The sequence below is a fragment of the Lissotriton vulgaris genome, chromosome 5 (genome assembly GCF_964263255.1).
Source record: "Lissotriton vulgaris chromosome 5, aLisVul1.2, whole genome shotgun sequence".
In the NCBI taxonomy this organism is placed as follows: Eukaryota; Metazoa; Chordata; class Amphibia; order Caudata; family Salamandridae; genus Lissotriton; species Lissotriton vulgaris.
In genome coordinates, this window is record NC_141693.1 from 1046945329 (window position 1) to 1046958850 (window position 13522).

The following is a 13522-nucleotide window of genomic DNA, read 5'->3' on the forward strand; positions in this document are numbered from 1 at the left end:
AGATTTTGCCAAGATTGTTGACAACTAAAAAGGAGGACTGGGATGCAATCTCAGCCTGTAAACAGAAACATGATGAAGACACTAGCGATTTTTATTCCAGATTCGAGAAATGTTTTATCATTAATAGTGGCCTGAAATCAAGTAGCGAGTCATACCCACATCTATTTGTAACCAAATTGGTTGAGAATTCATTGCCCCAGGTTAAGAACCGTGTATTGAAAGTCGAGAGCACATGGCAAGCAAATACGCCATCCCAAATGTTACAAATGTTACAGTACCACCAGAACAGACTTAGGGAGGAACATGATCACGAACAAAGACGAATGAAAGACACGAAAATGAAAATGCTAGTTGCTCAGTCAGTTCCAGCTGATGGTCAGAAAAAGGGTACGACACAGTCCAATAATTAGGCGGCTCCCGTTAAAGGGACATGCAACTATTGTAAACAGCCAGGCCATTATGTAAACGAGTGTACAGTTCTGAAGCACAATATTGCCACAGGTAAAACCAAAGAGAGACCACGTCCACCTAGACAGGACCAGGTCCAACAACATGTCCCACAGAATGTACAACCTATGCATGTTCCACAACAGACCGTAGCGGTACCACAGCCCCAACCCATTGCCGCAACACAGCATGTCACACAACAGATGTACCAGTATGCACAATCTGATTACCCTGATTTTCAGCAGTACACATGAAACAGCCTAGAGAGGGAGGTTGGCTTGCCTCTTATTGAAGTTCCTGTAGATCAAGAGGGTCCTTATGTACATAGTCAGGTATTAGGAAAGGATAGAAAGTTTTTGATTGACACAGGGGCAAGCAGAACTACCATCAGTCATGACGAGGTTCCAGGGGCTCCCCTCTCAAGCTCACAGAATGTTTCCCTTGGATTTTCAGGAAAGCCCATTGTTAACGAAGTATCGAAACCTGTTCCCCTTGCAGTTGGTCCATTATCCCGTACTACTGATTTATTGCTTACGAAATCATGTCCAGAAAACTTGCTTGGTATAAAAACTCTGAAAGCTCTAGGAGCTGTAATTTGTTGTTCTCCGGAAGGAGTAAGGCTGTTTCTTCGTGATTTCAAGGGCCATTATGTGTTGAGAGATTTTGATCCCAGGTTACAGAATGTTCCTGCACATTTATGGGCACAAGGCCCCACTGATGTAGGTTGCATGCACATTACACCTTATCGTGTCACACTCAAGCCAGGAGTAGTACTGCCCCGAATCCGACAATACAAGTTACCACCTGATGCTGTAGTGGCTTTACTGAAAATCATTGACAAGCTCATTGCACAAGGAGTGGTTGTAGAAACCGACTCCAATGTTTGTAATTCCCCTATCATTCCGATTCTTAAAAGCACTGATCCAAATGCACCTCCAGTTTATCGACTGGTGATTGATTTACGAGAATTGAATAAATGCATTGTACCACAGTATCCTGTGGTCCCGGATATCTCTTCATTATTGACAGCTATTGATTCAGAGGCGACGTTCTTTACTGTAATCGATCTCAAGAACGCCTTCTTTAGTGTCCCCATTGATCCGGAAAGCCAGTATCTTTTCGGATTCTGTTTAAATGGCCGAAGCTTCAAATTTGCACGCGCCCCTCAAGGATTCACAGAAAGCCCTAGCATCTACAGCCAAGCATTGAAGCGACAACTTGACAATATCCACATGCCTCCTAATACTGCCCTGCTTCAATACGTCGATGATCTATTGATCACCGCCCGAAGTGAATCAGAATGTGAACAAGCATCACTGACAGTTTTGTTTTTCCTGGCGGACAAGGGACACAAGGTGTCTCCTTCGAAGCTACAATTCTGTGCCCAGCAAGTGGTGTACCTTGGGCACTTGCTGTCCAAAGAAGGAAGACAGTTGACAGCAGATCGTATACAGTTAATAGCACATCTTACACAACCCAAGACACAGAAAGAAGTACGAGCTTTTATTGGACTCACTTCCTATTGCAGACAATGGATTCCCCAATATGCATTTCTAGCTAAACCACTTATACAGTTGCCAACACAAGAGGCAGCGTCTTCGGCTGTCCTCCCATGGACTCAGGAACATACACAAGCTTTTGATGAATTGAAGAAAGCCTTATGTCAAGCACCTGTTTTAGCGACACCATGTTACAGTAAACCTTTTACACTTTTTGTCACAGAACGCGATGGCACAGCATTGTCGGTTCTCACCCAGGTTCAAGCAGACAAATACAGACCGTGTGCTTATTTTTCGAGTACATTAGATCCAGTTGCCCAGGCCTTGCCTGCGTGCTTAAAATCAGTTGCAGCAACAGCACTAGCAATCAGACAAAGTGATTCCATTGTATTGGGACATCAATTGACAGTACAGGTTCCACACTCTGTGGAAGTCCTCCTAAACAGAACACAGACTCAGCACTTGACTATAGCACGACTGACAGGTTATGAATTGACATAATTCCAACCACACATAGAAATCAGACGTTGCAATACACTGAATCCTGCTACACTTTTACCATCGAGCAATACAGATCCTACTCCACATGACTGCGTGGAGGTCATTGATACTATCACGAAGCCCAGACAAGACTTGACAGATGTGGCCTTACCCAATCCAGACCTGACACTTTATGTGGATGGTTCATGTATGAGAACAAGTACAGGAGAACTAGTGGCCGCATATGCAGTGACCACTGAAACTGAAGTCTTAGAAACACATCGCATTGACACCCTGTCAGCCCAAGCAGCAGAGCTCATTTCTCTGACCCAAGCCTGTATACGAGCCAAGAACCTTAAAGTAAACATATACACAGATTCACGTTATGCATTTGGAGTCGTACACGACTTCGGTGTCCTCTGGCAAGAAAGAGGTTTTCTGACCTCTCACGGAGCCAAAATCCAGCATGGTCTCCTCATTCAAGCTCTGTTGGAAGCAATACATTTGCCTACAGCCATAGCCATCATGAAGTGCAAGGCACATACAAAGGTCACAGACACTATTTCCCAGGGTAACGACTTTGCAGATCGAACAGCGAAACATACAGCCCAGACTCATACTCATACGATTGATATGACAAAGACTGACGTATCATCACTGACACATTGCATGACAGTCAGGGACCCCACACAAGATGTCATTGACATACAGACACATGCTACTCCAGACGAAATCAAGAAATGGGCTGAACAAGGAGGGGTCCAGACTGAACAGGGATGGATGACGAAGGGAAAGACCACATGGTTTCTCCCCGACTCTATGGTTCAAGTAATTATCAACACTGCACATAGCCAAGCACATTTAGGTGAAAAAGCCATGTTAGACAGTTTACAGAACCTCTGGTTTAACAAACATTTACGAGCAGCAGCTAAACATAAAGTGCGTACCTGCATGATCTGTTGTCAGTTCAATCCAGGAAAAGGAATTCCCGTGGAACGAGGTGGATTTCATCCTCCCGACCATCCTTTTGAAGTCCTCCAGATGGATTATATCCAGATGGACAGATGCAGAGGTTTTAAATATGTCTTTGTAGTGGTATGTGCCCTATCCCGATGGACAGAAGCATATCCCATCCCAGATTACACTGCTCCGACCACTGCCAAGCAGTTGGTTCGTGAATTCTTCCCGCGGTACGGTTTGCCCCGTGTCGTGTATTCGGACAATGGTCAGCCATTCTCGTCCGAACTCATGAAGCAGGTTTCCCTTCTGTTAGGTTATCAGTGGAAATTCCACTGTGTCCGACATCCCGAGGCGGCAGGTCTCGTGGAGCGACATAATCAGACTCTGAAAACTCGTCTTGCCAAGGTGTGTAAAGAGAAAGGAGTAGATTGGATAGTAGCTTTGCCAGTTGCCCTCTTTTATATGAGAATGGTAGCCCATTCTAGGACAGGTCTATCCCGTATGAGGTGGTCTTCGGTAGACCTCCTAATATGTGGGGGACGCCTATGCCGAGAAAGATTACTGATGTTGAAAGTACTATGCTGACAGATTACCTTGCTTCCTTGATGTCTGCACTACAATCATGTCTTTCACAGGTTGCAGCAGCTTTTCCAGACAACACCGAGGTGAAACCGCATGAGCTGGTCCCAGGCGATGTAGTCGTCGTGCGCAACTTCGACAGGTCAAGCCCTTTGGAGCCCCGTTGGAAGGATCCGAAGATCGTCTTGTTAACCACCAGGACTGCGGTGAAACTCAAAGGCAGAAAAACCTGGCTCCACTCGAGTCATGTGAAACGCTTTTATGGACTTCCGCCAAAGACTGATTCCCAGCCCTGCCACATTCCAGAGACTGATACTAAACTCCCCCTGGTAGAGAAAACTCCTCAGCAGGAGTTCCGCATGAAGTTGAGGTCTAATAAGTCAGACAGTTTAATTGTTTAAGTCCCCCCCGGGTGAAGCGGTTAGACAGTTTCTTGACATGTACAAGTTAGACCCCAATAGAGAGAAAGATAGACAGGAGATCCAGAAAAGAAATCATTATTGTAAAAATCTCCGTAGTCGGTGCATCTGCACCCTGATTATTATGTTTTTTCTGAGTCTTACGTTAATTTGCATCAGTTGGATGTTATATTTGTATGTTCCGATTGTACATTCTTCTAATGACACTGCAGAACACACGTTTAGTGAACTACCCCCACACGAATTGTCTTATCGACTTGCGCTGCGCAACAATACATTCATTCGTATGTTACACCATTCGCACCAGATCAACAATGCTACTAACTGTTGGATATGTGGCCGACTCCCTCTCTATCAGAATTACAAGGGAGCTCTGCCCCCTTTCCTTACCCGTTCACACATAATGGTTCCTGTGGTGCATGGTTTAGTTTAATATCCTCTTTAGACACTGAATCAAGGGTTTCCCAAGGCAAATGGATATGGGGGAATCTGAATACAGTCATGAACAAAGCCTGTTTCCCAGATGAAGAAGGTCTTCCACAAATGACAGGGACCGATCTAGAAAATGAAGTGTATGGATTAGGCAACTTTACACTCAACCTCATGATTCTAAATGTTCAGTCAGAAACTAGTCCAGACTTGCCATCTATATCAGTTTTACCAGCAAAAGGTGTATTATGCGTCAGAAAGAATGGTTCAGTACATCTAGGCCATAGTGACTGTACTACTGTGGTCGAATTTAGTGATGAAGGCAAGTCTACATTCAAAGCTACCCGACATTCCAATTTCATTTGTGGCCATACAGCTTATGTACGTTTACCTCTAGACTGGGATGGTACTTGTTTCATCGCATTCCTATTGCCACCAGTTTTTCTAGCCCCATCTGACTATCACAGGAATTCCCGCCTCAATCTTGTTAGGCACAAGAGAGATCTTCCATTAGTTGATCAGACTGAAACCGCATGGGAACAATATAGAGATTTCAATAAAGGATTCTTTCCCTATTTAGGCACTATCTCCAATAGTAAACTGATACGCAAATTAACCAGAATTCTCGAAGCAGTAGTGAATGAGACTACTTCAGCTTTGGGCAACTTCACAGAGGAGCAGTCTGCTATGAGACTTGTTGTTCTTCAGAACCGCCTTGTCCTTGACGTCATCCTGGCCGATAGGGGCGGAGCTTGTAGAGTCATCGGGTCCAGTTGTTGCGTGCTTATTCCTAATAACGCGCCATCAGTCTATAAGGCCATCACCAGACTTCACGAAATTGCCCATCAGATACACCAGAACCCAGGCTCCTGGACTTGGTCCGGTTGGCTCTGGAGTGTAATAACAGCCTGGGGATGGAAGCTCTTGTCATTCCTAGGGATTATATTGGCCATAGTATTCAGTTGTTGTTTATGTCTCCAATGTGGGCCAGCGATTTGCGGCTTGTGCGCCACAGCTTGTATTCCCCGCTCAAGTTCATGTTCCCATTCCCGATTAAAGAAAGAAGAACAAATGATGCTATATGAACAGATAGATGGTCTCATGAAAATAGATATATCCTAATGGGTCCGTAGGGGACAAGGAGGGAATGAGGTAATTGAAATTTTTATGGTCAAGTATGTCCCCTATCGTGTACCCCATCGTCTCCATGTACGAGTTTAAAGTACATGTAACTTCCCTCCGCAACCGAATTTGAAGACGCAAATACATTTGCGTCCAACGTTAACATGTCCTCTATCAGATCCACCATGAATGGATTGATAATTCCGTTCCTAACTATGCCTTGCCAACGTCTTTACATGGTGCACTTTCACGTTTCTCCTGGCTCTGCAGAGCTAGGCCCTGATTCCTGCCCTCGAACCACTTTTTGTCTCTGTCTCCGAAAGCTGCAGCGTGAAGATGCATCCCTGACCTCTGCCTTACTTCCTGCCAAGCGAAGCGGTGCCTGGCTCGACCTGGCCTGCCTGCCAAACAGTATTTTGCCTTCAAGTTATCAGTATAGCCGGCTCAGCCTCCTCAAAAACACATTCCTGTCTAATGAAATAGGTAAACAGCTCCTCGGCTGCAGAGCAAAGGGCCAAGCCTCCCTGTCTCCCTCATGTAATTCATAGCTCCCGTTACCATGGAAGGCCCATGGCCCCGCGCATTGCACTTAGACACATATGCATCCAGTATAGAATAGCCTCTGCCCGAGAGACTTTTCACTTCAGATTACACCTACCCCAAACACCAGATATCAGACATGTTATAGGAACAGGTCGGTCTGACATGCCAGACTTCTGTCTCTTCTACTAGTGCTAAAAGTCAGACCCTTAGCTTTCTCCAGATACACGTCAATCACACGTCATACCAGCTGCGCGCGCACCCAGGTGACAGGTCTTAGCTGACTCTGCAGAATTTTCTATGTAACCACCCACTTATGACACTTTTCTGTGACGTTTCCAGTGCGTTTCCAGCACACACCTTCGTGCACGCCTTTGTACACGCCTTTTTGCTACGCACATTCACTTGTCACGCCTACTGTATTCACTGCTATTGCACCGTTATACTATATATGTCATGTACTGTTAATAAATCGTTGACATCTTTTTGCCATCATTGCATATACCCCCGAACCCTTGTATTGATGGAACTGATTTCCATGGCTCGAGCCATTCTGAATTAAAGCCCTTATGACTCAGACACCCCGGACTCTGCCTCTCATTTAATTGAGCTATTCTTTTACTTGTCATTATACGGAAAAATAGTATACGGTAGATTATATTTACCACAAGACGCAGGGAATAAAAGTATAAAAATGTACATTAAATTCTAAGAAAACAACCTTAAAAGTTGAGAGCTAAGGACTGAGGTTCTGGGTAATGCTTTATAGATGACCACCAGCTTGCCAGTTACTTATAAATCTGGTGGGCGGCCCCTCCACCAGGGTGATGGAATAATTTACTCAGTCACGCTGGCGAGAGTGACAGACCGTCCAGCGACGAATTGACAGGCCGTCAGCCAGTAATTAAATCATCCGCTAAGTTTCAAAACTTGGAGCATCCCATTAAATAGACGTAGAGAACGAGGCAGACTTTCTATGAAATATAAAAAAAATTAGCCAGACAAATATATTGAAATTATTTGACAGATAGAGCCATAGATACCGTGTCAACAATTAGAAGACACGTAATCGACGGAATCAAACTCTACATAAAGTTGCTAAAACAGAGGACAGTTTTCATAATAAGAGCGTGACAATAAAAGTAGTGAAAGCAAGGACTACAATTTCACCTAAATGTCCAGGTAAGACTCCAAACTAAGTAGGAACAAGCATTTGCAATACAATACGTCTCACATTTACTAGAGTTTGAGCTATTTGCATTGTAAATGACAATGCCTTTTATTTATGTTTTGTTTTTAAAAAACAGATAAATAAAAGGCATTATCATTTACAATGTCAAAAGCTTAAACTTTCACAAATGAGAGACCTATTACATCGCAAATGCCAGCACCTGTATTATAAAAATTATTAAAAAGCTTTAGGTGAGAGCGTGTCCTGCCTGCAAAAGCAGGCAGGACAAAGCAATTTGAGAAAATAGTGCTCAGAGGCTGTAATTTAAGTCTACCTAGTAACAACACCCATAGCAGGGGGTATCGCCATGGTAGGTTACAGAATGAGACAAGGCAGTACTAAGGAAGGACTACTAAGTCTTTTAATCAATAAACAGCCATAGTTTACAGTGGACAATGACGCAATTCAATGAAAAATATGGGCAGAGAGTGGACGGAGCTTCAAGTCCCTACCTGAATACACCATGCCTCTCAGAGCAGTGCATGCTCTGCCCAGGCTCGACCTAAAAAGCAAGTAGTAAGACTATAGATAAAATGAAAGGCATGAATGAACAATTCTTTTCAGATATATAGGGTAAAAAACCTTGACCAATAGGGGAAGGTAGTGAGTAAGAGATTTTTCAATAGGGGGAATAATTTTAAGACAATTGAAGGGTGCAAAAAAAACACAATGTTAATTAAGAGTTAAAGATGCAAGAGAGATAAAAAAGAGGGAAAGAACATTTAGATTTTTGCGAATCTTGCCATTCTGGGTTCCGTCAGATAGGACAAAGCGTTGACCCAAGTAAACTACAATTCACAATGTCTGAATATGACACATGAACTAAAGCTGAGATCCATCGGCTGTAATTCTCTTAATTTAGAATTAGGAGCATGCACTGAGATCTAAAATTTGCATAGTTATCCTTTTTTTCTCCTTGGGACCTTGTGAAACTAGTCAAATTAGTAAATGTATGTTGGCTATTAGTGTGAGCTTATGACTGGTACTAAAAGCGTTTCTGAGCTGTGCGAATTCCTAGCGAAGGTCTATAATAAGTCTTTGTGTTTTATGACTGACCATGTGTAATCCTGGAGAAGAAATTGCAGGTGTCAAGGGACAATATAACCTACGAGCAGGACAAAGATATTCAACACTGGACACTCAAAGAAACAGCCTAATGCAAAGGGTGATGCTGATGAGTTGAGAACTCTTAGTAAGGTGGGGACTTTGAGGTCATCCAGGCAACCACAGGCCCCAGGACCTAGGGAGGTACTTCCAGAGTATGGACTACCCAACTGGTACCAACACCAAAAACAGTGCTGTTGCAATCTCCTTCTTCTTCTTGACTATTCGCTCTTGCCCAATCAACTAGCCCACCTCACTAATATTATTAGGGCAGTGGCACACCTTTCCACCCCTTTGGCTGCATAGAATAGAGCACATTAATTTGGAGCGACTTTAAGTGGTCACCTAAGCCTGGGGTCCATGGCTTGTGTTTGTCCATGACATTAACAAAACCATTACAATGATAAGCCCACTGCCTTGACTTCCATGTCCTGGAAATACAACTAGTCGTCAATCTGATAGGTTGCGGTTAGAATAGTAAGTCTTCCAGGTTAAGAACATAGTCGGCTAAGGCCACGGGCATGTCGAATTTATTATTGTGTCTCCATGAAGGTAATGTTGATGGTAGGATTCTTGATCTATGTCATCAGGACAGGAAGCAAGTAGACGCTTCAAATACATACTACAATGTAAATTCTCTTGAGAAACACTGGCCTCCTACTAGTCACAAGGAGAGCAACAACAATGATAGAATATCATATTCTCTCCACAATGCAGGCCACATATATAACAGATCAGGATTTTTACTAAAATATAGTCTTGGAACTTCATTCGGCTCATATTGCCTGCCATGGCTATCTTACAAGTCTCTTAACAAAGCTGATACCGGAAGGCTCCCTGCAATCACCATTTTTCAGCACACGGGAAGTCATCAAATAAACTCTACAGGCATCAATACCCACAAACTCTTCGACCATTGAAGAATACCTTATGTATTAAATCAAATTGCCGTGAAACCAGAACCCAATATAATGCCAGGATCTGAAGTACTGCAGCTTCAGCCTTAGGCATTATGTCTGCCTCCTTAATCTAAATTCTTGTGAATTCTATGATTGAAAGACCCCAAAGGAAAGGGTAATTCGGAAGGAAAGAAAAGCACCTTCAGAAGCCATTATAGATTGAAACAATGTGTGTTTTATTCCAAGAAACCCTTAAAGTTTATGTGTCAATCAGGAGGCGTTGTGGAGACATAATTATACAGAATAGGAACATCCTGCGCTGCTGAATTACTCAAAAGGAAAAGAACAAGACAAATACAGATGAACAAACAGGTAAGAAAGCGCCTCTTCATCGGTACCTATGAGTATGACAGCATGTGCACATATACTCCTAAGTACGTTGTTTCCAATGCACATAACTGCAACTAAATAGAGAAGGCCTGAATCATAAAGTCTTTGCTATGAATAATTGTGTCTTACGCTTATACTAGACGTGAATCGCACGTGAATATCCAGGCCTAATTCACAAAGCATTTTCTGTGTGTACTTACATCTTACTCCAGGCTTAGGTATGACTTACTTGTTAATATCAAGGAGAAAAACAAGTATACTCTCAGAAAAAAAGACTTGTGAATAGCTTCATGAATTGGTACCGGGCGAGGATTTATGATTCCCTGTCAGTAGCGGCTGATGTAATATAAATGTGGTGAGCAGCGCTGGGGCAGTGCAGGGGGAGGGGGCAGCACAAGGGGGCTAAATAATTAAAAAAAAAGAAAACTTACTGCCGGTCTTCTGCTCTCTGTGCTGGTCCCCGGGCTTCTCCTCTTGGCACCGGCTGAAGCTCCTAGTTTTCCCAGCGGCCAATCCTGATGCTGCTCTCACCATGAGAGCAGCGTAGGGATTGGGCGGAGCGCACTGATTTTGCGCTCAATCTGGAGCTTAGAGCCTGTGCCTGCTGATCTCTCCACCCAGCAATACAGCTGGGTTCTAGAGATGTCAGTGTGCATGAGGGTGTGACCGGCCTGAGACGGCTGGCCAAACCCTCATACGCACTGACAGCAGGGCCCACCACTCCTCATCCACTTCTGCAATGCTGTGGCCCCACCCGCCCAAGACTCAGCCGCAGGACGAAAATTAAAATGATCCATCGCCTCTGTCCCTATCCACTTAGAACCCTTAGTTCTCCATCACCATTCCACTTAAATATGGAACTAGTGATTCCACCTGATGAGCTCTGCCTACAGGGTCCGTCTTTTAAAAAAAGAGTTCATTTTCAAATCAAGTGGTTCTCTATACCGTCTACAGGACACAGGGACTTTAGCGCTGGTGGCACCCAGTGCAACAATCTTTTTTGGTGCACCCGGAATGACCTCCTTCACCACAGATTCCCTCACTATCACCCTTCTCACATAATAGGAATGTATTTCCACCCAAACAATCCCTTTTTAGCAACATTAGGATAATGAAAGATGGGCGAAAAAACAGTGTTCTAGCCTATACCATGCAGCTTGCATGCAGCTCTTTGATGGCAGTTCATAGGTCACCTTGCTATATTAGAGTGCAACTTATGAACTGCAAGTAACAATAGGATCTCTGTGATAAAAGCAATAACCCACTGAGCTATCCACATAAAATACACTTCTTTGATCTGCATGGTACTCATTCATTGTAGAAGGCACATTAATCCTCTGCACTACTTTATGAGGGTCAAAACTGCCACTAGGCAACATTTCTATCTCTAGCAGGAACATTAAGCACTAGAGTTATCTTGACATTTTTTTGCCTGAAATCTGCTGGACACCCAAGAAACTCTGCAGCAGATGATTTTAAACCCTTAAGCTATTTATACACCCAGCGCCCCCTCCAGAGCTCAGTGCCAGGTGTGGCTGCACCAGTCGCACCGCCCTAAAGCAGACGCTAGCAGGACACTTACCCCTTTTGCAGGTGACTGGACTTGGATGAACTTGTTCATACTCTACCTGTTTATCAAACTTGCATTATTTCCCCACTGTTAAATTCTTTACACTACTCTTCCTTATTTAAATTATACTAGAAATCCCTAAGAACGTGACCCTGAGAGCAGGCAACTAAAAATATGTATTGGCCTAATAAAGCTGTTATTTTTGCAGGACCACAGGGTGTTTGTCTTGCTTTTTAAAGAAATGACTCAGCACTTTTTCTTTCACTAACTAGGCACTTCTTTCTGCTTTTAGGCCAGTTCTCACTGTCCTCTTCACGCTCACAGTAGAGCAGGGCTGTTTAAATCCCACGGTTGATGTTTCTGGCAGGCTTCTCCGGTGGAATTATTAGCTGGTCATTGGTGTGAGTTCTTAGGTGTTTCTCAGTGACAATAATAATAAAATATGTACTCTGTTCGTTCAATATAAAAGTTGAGGTGTTGTGCAAAGTTATACTTATTCTGTGGAGGGGGACATAGCATAGGAAGCATCTTCTACAGACTTCTCAAGAGTAAAACATGCATGTGGGACTGCCGATATTATATCCACTCATTCTTCATTAATGAATAAAATACTGAATTATTTTTGCGCTGAGAAAGCAATGTAGCTTTCATTTAATGCTTACCTGAATTAGAATTGTTAGTGTCAAATTCGACTAGGTAAATACAAAAAAAAGCATAGGTGGCAAGGCGTGCACTTCTTTTCGGGTGGTACAACTTAATACACACTCCTGGCTGCTATTAGCCACTTGGGAGCCTTCTATGTAGTAGGATTACTACGAATACCCACAGCTGCCTGGAACCACAGTGGGGTGCAAATTAGGGGTGCACAGAATTAAAATGCAGCCCCATGTATTTATGCGAAGTTGACAACTCTGCATTTCTTCATCATTGGCGGCATATCCACCAAAAAAATTAGGGAAATTGCTCTCACAGATAAATTATTTGCAGGAGAATTATGCTAGAAAAAGTAGATTTTGTAGGATTGTGTCAATCTCAAAAAACCTAACTTGTTTTTTGATGGCATTTTTACTTTTCTTGAAGGAAAAACACTGCTGACAACTGAGTGGGATTCAACTTCGAATATCATCTTCACAAAAGCTATATTCCACTAAAACCTGGAAATGGAGGTTTACGTGAGCGATGGAGAAACATGTGAGCAAAAGGAAAAAGATGGTGACTGAACCCCACAGAGTAACCATACTACCCAGCCCAGCATTCCATACCACTCCGGCTCCTAAGTCTCTTAACTAGACATTCCCTCGAGCTACAATCAAAGCCCGTAGAAAATAATTACATTTGTCTGCTAATAACGATGGGTATTAAAATAAATTATACATATCCACTCCACTCTGTTCCTCTCCTTATTTGCTCTTTTTTCATTATAATTGAGGTTGTTGAGTTTCCTCTGTTTCATTTATTTATATTTTTATTTCTCCATGTGCGTGTTATCCAACAATGCATATCTCTGGTCATGCAACCAACATTAAATGACCCTCAAAGTGTGTAAAAAGAAATTGTGTTGCTTCTATAAATATCATTGCAGGTTCATATCATGTATTGTTCTTCCCTGGCTTTTTGTGTTTATAAAAATACTTCAATACAAAGTTTAATTGAAAAAAGTGTTTGTGCAAAACATACTCAATGTATATACTTCGACCCTCCATATTGGAGGGAGAATCATAAAATAAATTTGTATACAATGGTAAGCTCTTCAATCTTGAGTTTCTTAGGTTGTTATGAGTTAAACGATCTTACCATTTTAACAACATCAGGTGAACCCAAAAATCTTTTGTGAACATAAAATATATTTTTTC

The 13522-nt window shown here is 42.8% G+C and overlaps 1 protein-coding gene across 3 annotated transcripts in view; it reads right to left on the reverse strand.

Annotated features, from left to right (window-relative positions):
- The window catches only part of SEMA4G (semaphorin 4G), a 698845-nt gene that overhangs the window by 395621 nt on the left and 289702 nt on the right, over positions 1-13522 (reverse strand). The gene's annotated exons all lie outside the window — the stretch shown is intronic.